The following is a 12,500-nucleotide window of genomic DNA, read 5'->3' as shown; positions in this document are numbered from 1 at the left end:
GACGGGGAGTACGGAAGACCCGGCCCGCCGGGGGCCCTCTCCGACGCCACCCGAAAAGCCTCATCGATCAGGAAAGGGAAGGGGAACGGAGGAGAAGCGGAGGCCCCACGGCCACGGTTCCTGGGACAGCGACGGCCGCACGCGCCGGCCCCCGGACCCCGAACCTCGGGCAGGGCTGGGCAGCACAGGCGCGGGGCCCTGCGTGCGAGCGAGCGAGCGAGCGGGCAGCGTCGACAGCAGAAGCCCAACGCGGCGTGGCCACCGGCAGAGCCGGATTGCCGTAGAGGCTTCTCTGCAACGTGCCCGCGGATGGCTGCTGTTAACGGGCGTGGGGAGGGGGGGGGAGCCACGGCAGGCTCCACTCCCAAACCCCGGCCCTACAAGCGTTCGAGTGCCGGAGACCGCCGCCCGTCTCGGCCCGGCCCTGGAGAAACCCCTCTTGGAGCCCTCGCTCCAGTCGGCAACGGCCACCGGAGCCTGCGGGCAAGCAGCGGCTTCGCGCGGCTTCTGGCAGTCGGAACCGCCGTGCGCGATAGGTAGGAGGCAGAACGGCCACGGCCAGGGCCGCCGGGCAACGCCCGAGTCTGCCGGCTGAGCCGCGGCTGACAAGCGTTCGAGTGCCGGCGACCGCCGCCGGTCTCGGCCCGGCCCTGGAGAAACGCCTCTTGGAGCCCTCGCTCCAGTCGGCAACGGCCACCGGAGCCTGCGGGCAAGCAGCGGCTTCGCGCGGCTTCTGGCAGTCGGAAGCGCCGTGAGCGATAGGTAGGAGGCAGAACGGCCACGGCCAGGGCCGCCGGGCAACGCCCGAGTCTGCCGGCTGAGCCGCGGGTGACAAGCGTTCGAGTGCCGGCGACCGCCGCCGGTCTCGGCCCGGCCCTGGAGAAACCCCTCTTGGAGCCTTCGCTCCAGTCGGCAACGGCCACCGGAGCCTGCGGGCAAGCAGCGGCTTCGCGCGGCTTCTGGCAGTCGGAAGCGCCGTGCGCGATAGGTAGGAGGCAGAACGGCCACGGCCAGGTCCGCCGGGCAACGCCCGAGTCTGCCGGCTGAGCCGCGGGTGACAAGCGTTCGAGTGCCGGCGACCGCCGCCCGTCTCGGCCCGGCCCTGGAGAAACCCCTCTTGGAGCCCTCGTTCCAGTCGGCAACGGCCACCGGAGCCTGCGGGCAAGCAGCGGCTTCGCGCGGCTTCTGGCAGTCGGAACCGCCGTGCGCGATAGGTAGGAGGCAGAACGGCCACGGCCAGGTCCGCCGGGCAACGCCCGAGTCTGCCGGCTGAGCCGCGGGTGACAAGCGTTCGAGTGCCGGCGACCGCCGCCCGTCTCGGCCCGGCCCTGGAGAAACCCCTCTTGGAGCCCTCGCTCCAGTCGGCAACGGCCACCGGAGCCTGCGGGCAAGCAGCGGCTTCGCGCGGCTTCTGGCAGTCGGAAGCGCCGTGAGCGATAGGTAGGAGGCAGAACGGCCACGGCCAGGGCCGCCGGGCAACGCCCGAGTCTGCCGGCTGAGCCGCGGGTGACAAGCGTTCGAGTGCCGGCGACCGCCGCCCGTCTCGGCCCGGCCCTGGAGAAACCCCTCTTGGAGCCCTCGCTCCAGTCGGCAACGGCCACCGGAGCCTGCGGGCAAGCAGCGGCTTCGCGCGGCTTCTGGCAGTCGGAAGCGCCGTACGCGATAGGTAGGAGGCAGAACGGCCACGGCCACAGCCGCCGTGCAACGCCCGAGTCTGCCGGCTGAACCGCGAGTAGCTGCAGCGGTTCGATGGCGCTGGTCCGCGAGCGCCAGCCCTCTGCCCTAGTATACGGACAGCGAGGTCCCCGGCCCCGGCGGGCTCGAAGAGAACCGTCTTCCCCCAGCGGGGAGGCGCGCGAGCGCCGCCGACTCTTACCATGACGTAACTGGAGGCAGCGCAAAGCAGCGACCCCTTCGGCAGCTCCGAAGAAGAACCGGGCAAGACGTCTACCTGCCAGAACCGCGGTGGAGCCAAAGTCCCGCCGGAGCGAGGTAGACGAGGCATCCCTTTCCGCCGGCAGCTCCGGCGGCCACATCGGGCACACCGGACCCGGCGGACGGTAAAACGGGTAGACCTGGCCTCCCTGCCGGCAGAACGGGTAGACGAGGCCTCCCTGCCTGGAACCGGGTAGACCTGGCATCCCTGCCGGAAGCGGGTAGACCTGGCATCCCTGCCGGTAAAACGGGTAGACCTGGCCTCCCTGCCGGCAGAACGGGTAGACGAGGCCTCCCTGCCTGGAACCGGGTAGACCTGGCATCCCTGCCGGAAGCGGGTAGACCTGGCATCCCTGCCGGCAAAACGGGTAGACCTGGTCTCCCTGCCGCCAAAACGGGTAGACCTGGCCTCCCTGCAGGTAAAACGGGTAGACCTGGCCTCCCTGCCGGCAGAACGGGTAGACCTGGCCTCCCTGCCGCCACAACGGGTAGACCTGGCATCCCTGCCGGCAAAACGGGTAGACCTGGTCTCCCTGCCGGTAAAACGGGTAGACCTGTTCTCCCTGCAGGTAAAACGGGTAGACCTGGCCTCCCTGCCGGTAAAACGGGTAGACCTGGCCTCCCTGCCGGCAAAACGGGTAGACCTGGTCTCCCTGCCGGTAAATGGGTAGACCTGGTCTCCCTGCCGCTAGAACGGGTAGACCTGGCCTCCCTGCCGGCAGAACGGGTAGACCTGGCCTCCCTGCCGGTAAAACGGGTAGACCTGGCATCCCTGCAGGTAAAACGGGTAGACCTGGCATCCCTGCCGGCAAAACGGGTAGACCTGGTCTCCCTGCCGGTAAAACGGGTAGACCTGTTCTCCCTGCAGGTAAAACGGGTAGACCTGTTCTCCCTGCCGCCAGAACGGGTAGACCTGGCATCCCTGCCGGCAAAACGGGTAGACCTGGTCTCCCTGCCGGTAAATGGGTAGACCTGGTCTCCCTGCAGGTAAAACGGGTAGACCTGTTATCCCTGCCGGCAAAACGGGTAGACCTGGTCTCCCTGCAGCCAGAACGGGTAGACCTGGTCTCCCTGCCGGCAAAACGGGTAGACCTGGTCTCCCTGCCGGCAAAAAGGGTAGACCTGTTCTCCCTGCCGCCAGAACGGGTAGACCTGGCATCCCTGCCGGTAAATGGGTAGACCTGGTCTCCCTGCCGGCAATATGGGTAGACCTGGCCTCCCTGCAGCCAGAACGGGTAGACCTGGCATCCCTGCCGGTAAATGGGTAGACCTGGCATCCCTGCCGGTAAAACGGGTAGACCTGGCATCCCTGCCGGCAATACGGGTAGACCTGGTCTCCCTGCCGCTAGAACGGGTAGACCTGGCATCCCTGCCGGTAAAACGGGTAGACCTGGCCTCCCTGCCGGCAATACGGGTAGACCTGGCCTCCCTGCCGGTAAAACGGGTAGACCTGGCCTCCCTGCCGGCAGAACGGGTAGACCTGGTCTCCCTGCAGGAAAAACGGGTAGACCTGGTCTCCCTGCAGCCAGAACGGGTAGACCGGGCATCCCTGCCGGTAAATGGGTAGACCTGGCATACCTGCCGGTAAAACGGGTAGACCTGGCATCCCTGCCGGCAGAACGGGTAGACCTGGTCTCCCTGCCGCCAGAAGGGGTAGACCTGTCCTCCCTGCGGACAGAGCGGGTCGCCCGTGCTGGAGGCCCGTATGCAGGGGTGCCTGCACGGGGTGGGAAGGGCCGGCGGCGGGCTGCCTGTGCTCTCTCAGCCGGGGCGGCGGTGGGGGGGCTTGCGGGGGGTGGCTGGGGTCGGCAGGCCGGCCCTGCCGGAGGCCCGTATGCAGGGGTGCCTGCACGGGGTGGGAAGGGGCGGCGGCGGGGTGCCTGTGCTCTCTCAGCCGGGGCGGCGGTGGGGGGGCTTGTGGGGGGTGGCTGGGGGCGGCAGGCCGGCCGTGCCGGAGGCCCGTATGCAGGGGTGCCTGCACGGGGTGGGAAGGGGCGGCGGCGGGGTGCCTGTGCTGTCTCAGCCGGGGCGGCGGTGGGGGGGCTTGTGGGGGGTGGCTGGGGGCGGCAGGTCGGCCCTGCCGGAGGCCCGTATGCAGGGGTGCCTGCACGGGGTGGGTGGGCCTGCGGCGGGCTGCCTGTGCTCTCTGAGCCGGGGCGGCGGTGGGGGGGGCTTGCGGGGGGTGGCTGGGGTCGGCAGGCCGGCCCTGCCGGAGGCCCGTATGCAGGGGTGCCTGCACGGGGTGGGAAGGGCCGGCGGCGGGCTGCCTGTGATCTCTCAGCCGGGGCGGCGGTGGGGGGGGTTGCGGGGGGTGGCTGGGGGCGGCAGGCCGGCCCTGCCGGAGGCCCGTATGCAGGGGTGCCTGCACGGGGTGGGAAGGGCCGGCGGCGGGCTGCCTGTGCTCTCTGAGCCGGGGCGGCGGTGGGGGGGGCTTGCGGGGGGTGGCTGGGGTCGGCAGGCCGGCCCTGCCGGAGGCCCGTATGCAGGGGTGCCTGCACGGGGTGGGAAGGGCCGGCGGCGGGCTGCCTGTGCTCTCTCAGCCGGGGCGGCGGTGGGGGGGCTTGCGGGGGGTGGCTGGGGGCGGCAGGCCGGCCCTGCCGGAGGCCCGTATGCAGGGGTGCCTGCACGGGGTGGGAAGGGGCGGCGGCGGGCTGCCTGTGCTGTCTCAGCCGGGGCGGCGGTGGGGGGGCTTGCGGGGGGTGGCTGGGGGCGGCAGGCCGGCCCTGCCGGAGGCCCGTATGCAGGGGTGCCTGCACGGGGTGGGAAGGGCCGGCGGCGGGCTGCCTGTGCTGTCTCAGCCGGGGCGGCGGTGGGGGGGCTTGCGGGGGATGGCTGGGGTCGGCAGGCCGGCCCTGCCGGTGGCCCGTATGCAGGGGTGCCTGCACGGGGTGGGAAGGGCCTGCGGCGGGCTGCCTGTGCTCTCTGAGCCGGGGCGGCGGTGGGGGGGGCTTGCGGGGGGTGGCTGGGGGCGGCAGGCCGGCCCTGCCGGAGGCCCGTATGCAGGGGTGCCTGCACGGGGTGGGAAGGGGCGGCGGCGGGGTGCCTGTGCTCTCTGAGCCGGGGCGGCGGTGGGGGGGCTTGCGGGGGGTGGCTGGGGGCGGCAGGCCGGCCCTGCCGGAGGCCCGTATGCAGGGGTGCCTGCACGGGGTGGGAAGGGCCGGCGGCGGGGTGCCTGTGCTCTCTCAGCCGGGGCGGCGGTGGGGGGGCTTGCTGGGGGTGGCTGGGGGCGGCAGGCCGGCCCTGCCGGAGGCCCGTATGCAGGGGTGCCTGCACGGGGTGGGAAGGGCCGGCGGCGGGCTGTCTGTGCTCTCTCAGCCGGGGCGGCGGTGGGGGGGCTTGCGGGGGGTGGCTGGGGGCGGCAGGCCGGCCCTGCCGGAGGCCCGTATGCAGGGGTGCCTGCACGGGGTGGGAAGGGGCGGCGGCGGGCTGCCTGTGCTGTCTCAGCCGGGGCGGCGGTGGGGGGGCTTGCGGGGGGTGGCTGGGGGCGGCAGGCCGGCCCTGCCGGAGGCCCGTATGCAGGGGTGCCTGCACGGGGTGGGAAGGGCCGGCGGCGGGCTGCCTGTGCTGTCTCAGTCGGGGCGGCGGTGGAGGGGCTTGCGGGGGATGGCTGGGGTCGGCAGGCCGGCCCTGCCGGAGGCCCGTATGCAGGGGTGCCTGCACGGGGTGGGAAGGGCCGGCGGCGGGCTGCCTGTGCTCTCTGAGCCGGGGCGGCGGTGGGGGGGGCTTGCTGGGGGTGGCTGGGGGCGGCAGGCCGGCCCTGCCGGAGGCCCGTATGCAGGGGTGCCTGCACGGGGTGGGAAGGGCCGGCAGCGGGCTGTCTGTGCTCTCTCAGCCGGGGCGGCGGTGGGGGGGCTTGCGGGGGGTGGCTGGGGTCGGCAGGCCGGCCCTGCCGGAGGCCCGTATGCAGGGGTGCCTGCACGGGGTGGGTGGGCCTGCGGCGGGCTGCCTGTGCTCTCTGAGCCGGGGCGGCGGTGGGGGGGGCTTGCGGGGGGTGGCTGGGGTCGGCAGGCCGGCCCTGCCGGAGGCCCGTATGCAGGGGTGCCTGCACGGGGTGGGAAGGGCCGGCGGCGGGCTGCCTGTGATCTCTCAGCCGGGGCGGCGGTGGGGGGGGTTGCGGGGGGTGGCTGGGGGCGGCAGGCCGGCCCTGCCGGAGGCCCGTATGCAGGGGTGCCCGCACGGGGTGGGAAGGGCCGGCGGCGGGCTGCCTGTGCTCTCTGAGCCGGGGCGGCGGTGGGGGGGGCTTGCGGGGGGTGGCTGGGGTCGGCAGGCCGGCCCTGCCGGAGGCCCGTATGCAGGGGTGCCTGCACGGGGTGGGAAGGGCCGGCGGCGGGCTGCCTGTGCTCTCTCAGCCGGGGCGGCGGTGGGGGGGCTTGCGGGGGGTGGCTGGGGGCGGCAGGCCGGCCCTGCCGGAGGCCCGTATGCAGGGGTGCCTGCACGGGGTGGGAAGGGGCGGCGGCGGGCTGCCTGTGCTCTCTCAGCCGGGGCGGCGGTGGGGGGGCTTGCGGGGGGTGGCTGGGGGCGGCAGGCCGGCCCTGCCGGAGGCCCGTATGCAGGGGTGCCTGCACGGGGTGGGAAGGGCCGGCGGCGGGCTGCCTGTGCTCTCTCAGCCGGGGCGGCGGTGGGGGGGCTTGTGGGGGGTGGCTGGGGGCGGCAGGCCGGCCCTGCCGGAGGCCCGTATGCAGGGGTGCCTGCACGGGGTGGGTGGGCCTGCGGCGGGCTGCCTGTGCTCTCTGAGCCGGGGCGGCGGTGGGGGGGGCTTGCGGGGGGTGGCTGGGGGCGGCAGGCCGGCCCTGCCGGAGGCCCGTATGCAGGGGTGCCTGCACGGGGTGGGTGGGCCTGCGGCGGGCTGCCTGTGCTCTCTGAGCCGGGGCGGCGGTGGGGGGGGCTTGCGGGGGGTGGCTGGGGGCGGCAGGCCGGCCCTGCCGGAGGCCCGTATGCAGGGGTGCCTGCACGGGGTGGGAAGGGGCGGCGGCGGGGTGCCTGTGCTCTCTCAGCCGGGGCGGCGGTGGGGGGGCTTGCGGGGTTTGTCTGGGGGCGGCAGGCCGGTCCTGCCGGAGGCCCGTATGCAGGGGTGCCTGCTCGGGGTGGGAAGGGGCGGCGGCGGGCTGCCTGTGCTGTCTCAGCCGGGGCGGCGGTGGGGGGGCTTGTGGGGGGTGGCTGGGGGCGGCAGGCCGGCCCGGCCGGAGGCCCGTATGCAGGGGTGCCTGCACGGGGTAGGAAGGGCCGGCGGCGGGGTGCCTGTGCTCTCTCAGCCGAGGCGGCGGTGGGGGGGCTTGTGGGGGGTGGCTGGGGGCGGCAGGCCGGCCCTGCCGGAGGCCCGTATGCAGGGGTGCCTGCACGGGGTGGGAAGGGCCGGCGGCGGGCTGCCTGTGATCTCTCAGCCGGGGCGGCGGTGGGGGGGCTTGCGGGGGGTGGCTGGGGGCGGCAGGCCGGCCCTGCCGGAGGCCCGTATGCAGGGGTGCCTGCACGGGGTGGGAAGGGCCGGCGGCGGGCTGCCTGTGCTCTCTCAGCCGGGGCGGCGGTGGGGGGGCTTGCGGAGGGGTGGCTGGGGGCGGCAGGCCGGCCCTGCCGGAGGCCCGTATGCAGGGGTGCCTGCACGGGGTGGGAAGGGCCGGCGGCGGGCTGCCTGTGCTCTCTGAGCCGGGGCGGCGGTGGGGGGGGCTTGCGGGGGGTGGCTGGGGGCGGCAGGCCGGCCCTGCCGGAGGCCCGTATGCAGGGGTGCCTGCACGGGGTGGGAAGGGCCGGCGGCGGGCTGCCTGTGCTGTCTCAGCCGGGGCGGCGGTGGGGGGGGTTGCGGGGGGTGGCTGTGGGCGGCAGGCCGGCCCTGCCGGAGGCCCGTATGCAGGGGTGCCTGCACGGGGTGGGAAGGGCCGGCGGCGGGCTGCCTGTGCTGTCTCAGCCGGGGCGGCGGTGGGGGGGCCTGTGGCGGGTGGCTGGGGGCGGCAGGCCGGCCCTGCCGGAGGCCCGTATGCAGGGGTGCCTGCACGGGGTGGGAAGGGGCGGCGGCGGGCTGCCTGTGCTCTCTCAGCCGGGGCGGCGGTGGGGGGGCTTGCGGGGGGTGGCTGGGGTCGGCAGGCCGGCCCTGCCGGAGGCCCGTATGCAGGGGTGCCTGCACGGGGTGGGAAGGGCCGGCGGCGGGCTGCCTGTGCTGTCTCAGCCGGGGCGGCGGTGGGGGGGCTTGTGGGGGGTGGCTGGGGGCGGCAGGCCGGCCCTGCCGGAGGCCCGTATGCAGGGGTGCCTGCACGGGGTGGGAAGGGCCGGCGGCGGGCTGCCTGTGCTCTCTCAGCTGGGGCGGCGGTGGGGGGGGTTGCGGGGGGTGGCTGGGGGCGGCAGGCCGGCCCTGCCGGAGGCCCGTATGCAGGGGTGCCTGCACGGGGTGGGAAGGGCCGGCGGCGGGCTGCCTGTGCTGTCTCAGTCGGGGCGGCGGTGGGGGGGCTTGCGGGGGGTGGCTGGGGTCGGCAGGCCGGCCCTGCCGGAGGCCCGTATGCAGGGGTGCCTGCACGGGGTGGGAAGGGCCGGCGGCGGGCTGTCTGTGCTCTCTCAGCCGGGGCGGCGGTGGGGGGGCTTGCGGGGGGTGGCTGGGGGCGGCAGGCCGGCCCTGCCGGAGGCCCGTATGCAGGGGTGCCTGCACGGGGTGGGAAGGGCCGGCGGCGGGCTGCCTGTGCTGTCTCAGTCGGGGCGGCGGTGGGGGGGCTTGCGGGGGGTGGCTGGGGTCGGCAGGCCGGCCCTGCCGGAGGCCCGTATGCAGGGGTGCCTGCACGGGGTGGGAAGGGCCGGCGGCGGGCTGTCTGTGCTCTCTCAGCCGGGGCGGCGGTGGGGGGGCTTGCGGGGGGTGGCTGGGGGCGGCAGGCCGGCCCTGCCGGAGGCCCGTATGCAGGGGTGCCTGCACGGGGTGGGAAGGGCCGGCGGCGGGCTGCCTGTGCTCTCTCAGCCGGGGCGGCGGTGGGGGGGCTTGCGGAGGGGTGGCTGGGGGCGGCAGGCCGGCCCTGCCGGAGGCCCGTATGCAGGGGTGCCTGCACGGGGTGGGAAGGGCCGGCGGCGGGCTGCCTGTGCTCTCTGAGCCGGGGCGGCGGTGGGGGGGGCTTGCGGGGGGTGGCTGGGGGCGGCAGGCCGGCCCTGCCGGAGGCCCGTATGCAGGGGTGCCTGCACGGGGTGGGAAGGGCCGGCGGCGGGCTGCCTGTGCTGTCTCAGCCGGGGCGGCGGTGGGGGGGGTTGCGGGGGGTGGCTGTGGGCGGCAGGCCGGCCCTGCCGGAGGCCCGTATGCAGGGGTGCCTGCACGGGGTGGGAAGGGCCGGCGGCGGGCTGCCTGTGCTGTCTCAGCCGGGGCGGCGGTGGGGGGGCCTGTGGCGGGTGGCTGGGGGCGGCAGGCCGGCCCTGCCGGAGGCCCGTATGCAGGGGTGCCTGCACGGGGTGGGAAGGGGCGGCGGCGGGCTGCCTGTGCTCTCTCAGCCGGGGCGGCGGTGGGGGGGCTTGCGGGGGGTGGCTGGGGTCGGCAGGCCGGCCCTGCCGGAGGCCCGTATGCAGGGGTGCCTGCACGGGGTGGGAAGGGCCGGCGGCGGGCTGCCTGTGCTGTCTCAGCCGGGGCGGCGGTGGGGGGGCTTGTGGGGGGTGGCTGGGGGCGGCAGGCCGGCCCTGCCGGAGGCCCGTATGCAGGGGTGCCTGCACGGGGTGGGAAGGGCCGGCGGCGGGCTGCCTGTGCTCTCTCAGCTGGGGCGGCGGTGGGGGGGGTTGCGGGGGGTGGCTGGGGGCGGCAGGCCGGCCCTGCCGGAGGCCCGTATGCAGGGGTGCCTGCACGGGGTGGGAAGGGCCGGCGGCGGGCTGCCTGTGCTGTCTCAGTCGGGGCGGCGGTGGGGGGGCTTGCGGGGGGTGGCTGGGGTCGGCAGGCCGGCCCTGCCGGAGGCCCGTATGCAGGGGTGCCTGCACGGGGTGGGAAGGGCCGGCGGCGGGCTGTCTGTGCTCTCTCAGCCGGGGCGGCGGTGGGGGGGCTTGCGGGGGGTGGCTGGGGGCGGCAGGCCGGCCCTGCCGGAGGCCCGTATGCAGGGGTGCCTGCACGGGGTGGGAAGGGCCGGCGGCGGGCTGCCTGTGCTGTCTCAGTCGGGGCGGCGGTGGGGGGGCTTGCGGGGGGTGGCTGGGGTCGGCAGGCCGGCCCTGCCGGAGGCCCGTATGCAGGGGTGCCTGCACGGGGTGGGAAGGGCCGGCGGCGGGCTGTCTGTGCTCTCTCAGCCGGGGCGGCGGTGGGGGGGCTTGCGGGGGGTGGCTGGGGGCGGCAGGCCGGCCCTGCCGGAGGCCCGTATGCAGGGGTGCCTGCACGGGGTGGGAAGGGCCGGCGGCGGGCTGCCTGTGCTCTCTCAGCCGGGGCGGCGGTGGGGGGGCTTGCGGAGGGGTGGCTGGGGGCGGCAGGCCGGCCCTGCCGGAGGCCCGTATGCAGGGGTGCCTGCACGGGGTGGGAAGGGCCGGCGGCGGGCTGCCTGTGCTCTCTGAGCCGGGGCGGCGGTGGGGGGGGCTTGCGGGGGGTGGCTGGGGGCGGCAGGCCGGCCCTGCCGGAGGCCCGTATGCAGGGGTGCCTGCACGGGGTGGGAAGGGCCGGCGGCGGGCTGCCTGTGCTGTCTCAGCCGGGGCGGCGGTGGGGGGGGTTGCGGGGGGTGGCTGTGGGCGGCAGGCCGGCCCTGCCGGAGGCCCGTATGCAGGGGTGCCTGCACGGGGTGGGAAGGGCCGGCGGCGGGCTGCCTGTGCTGTCTCAGCCGGGGCGGCGGTGGGGGGGCCTGTGGCGGGTGGCTGGGGGCGGCAGGCCGGCCCTGCCGGAGGCCCGTATGCAGGGGTGCCTGCACGGGGTGGGAAGGGGCGGCGGCGGGCTGCCTGTGCTCTCTCAGCCGGGGCGGCGGTGGGGGGGCTTGCGGGGGGTGGCTGGGGTCGGCAGGCCGGCCCTGCCGGAGGCCCGTATGCAGGGGTGCCTGCACGGGGTGGGAAGGGCCGGCGGCGGGCTGCCTGTGCTGTCTCAGCCGGGGCGGCGGTGGGGGGGCTTGTGGGGGGTGGCTGGGGGCGGCAGGCCGGCCCTGCCGGAGGCCCGTATGCAGGGGTGCCTGCACGGGGTGGGAAGGGCCGGCGGCGGGCTGCCTGTGCTCTCTCAGCTGGGGCGGCGGTGGGGGGGGTTGCGGGGGGTGGCTGGGGGCGGCAGGCCGGCCCTGCCGGAGGCCCGTATGCAGGGGTGCCTGCACGGGGTGGGAAGGGCCGGCGGCGGGCTGCCTGTGCTGTCTCAGTCGGGGCGGCGGTGGGGGGGCTTGCGGGGGGTGGCTGGGGTCGGCAGGCCGGCCCTGCCGGAGGCCCGTATGCAGGGGTGCCTGCACGGGGTGGGAAGGGCCGGCGGCGGGCTGTCTGTGCTCTCTCAGCCGGGGCGGCGGTGGGGGGGCTTGCGGGGGGTGGCTGGGGGCGGCAGGCCGGCCCTGCCGGAGGCCCGTTTGCAGGGGTGCCTGCACGGGGGTGGGTTGGGGGGGGCGGCGGGAATTTTTTGGTTTTTGTTGCTTTTTTATTTCTTTTTCCGCTTTTGAAACAGAGACGCCGCCCCGTCCTCGGGCGTTTCAGCCGAGCTGATGGAAAGCGGCGCCCCTTCCCGTCGCTTGCGGGGGGGGGTGGTGCAGGAGGGGGGAGGCGGCGCGCGCCTGAAATTCCCCTCGCCACCCCCCGTTTCCGAGACTTCGCCGTATCTAGTGGAAGGCGCTAAGCTTGGCCGGACTGTCTCGCTGAAGGCTTTCTTACTCTGCATCGGTTCTGACGGTGGGCGAGAAAAAAAAACAAAACCAAAGCAGAGCAGGGAAACAGTTACAAAAAGTTCTTGAGAGCCAGCACCGGCCCGCCCATCGGCAGACGGAGCGGCGCCCGGGGTCAACGAGTGCCACCCTGCTGCTTAGCAACCGGAACCCGAGCCGGCCCGCCCCGCCCACCCGCCGGCAAGGGGCGGGCGCTTCCCCGCGGCAGAAGGGGGAGACAGAGACTGAGAGACGGGGTCGAGGAGCAGGCGGGGAGCCTTGCGCTGAGGTAGGCTGGGGACGGGGCCTCTTTTCCGAGAAGATTGAGGTTTGAGTCGGGGGGGGGGGGGGGGGGGGCGGCGGCAGGGGCTGCTTGTGCGCTCTCGGCCGGGGCGGCGGTGGGGGGGTGGCGGGGTGGGGGGGGGCAGCGGAGCGGCCGTGCCGGAGGCCCGTATGCAGGGGTGCCCGCACCGGGGGGGGGGTGGGGGGGGGCGGCGGCAGGGGCTGCTTGTGCGCTCTCGGCCGGGGCGGCGGTGGGGGGGGGCTTGCGGGTGGGGGTGCGGCGGCCGGGCTGCCGTGCCGGAGGCCCGTTTGCAGGGGTGCCTGCACGGGGGGAGGTGGGGGGGGGGGGGGGGGGGTGGGGCGGGGCGGCGGGAATTTTTTGGTTTTTGTTGCTTTTTTATTTTTTTTCCGCTTTTGAAACACAGACGCCGCCCCGCCTTCGGGCGTTTCAGCCGAGCTGATAGAAAGCTGCGCCCCTTCCCGTTGCTTGCGGGGGGGGTTGGTGCCGCGGAAGGGGGTGGCGGGGGGGGCGGGAACGGG

The sequence above is a fragment of the Opisthocomus hoazin genome, unplaced genomic scaffold, assembly GCF_030867145.1.
Source record: "Opisthocomus hoazin isolate bOpiHoa1 unplaced genomic scaffold, bOpiHoa1.hap1 HAP1_SCAFFOLD_149, whole genome shotgun sequence".
NCBI lineage: Eukaryota > Metazoa > Chordata > Aves > Opisthocomiformes > Opisthocomidae > Opisthocomus > Opisthocomus hoazin.
This window is presented reverse-complemented; position numbering follows the sequence as displayed.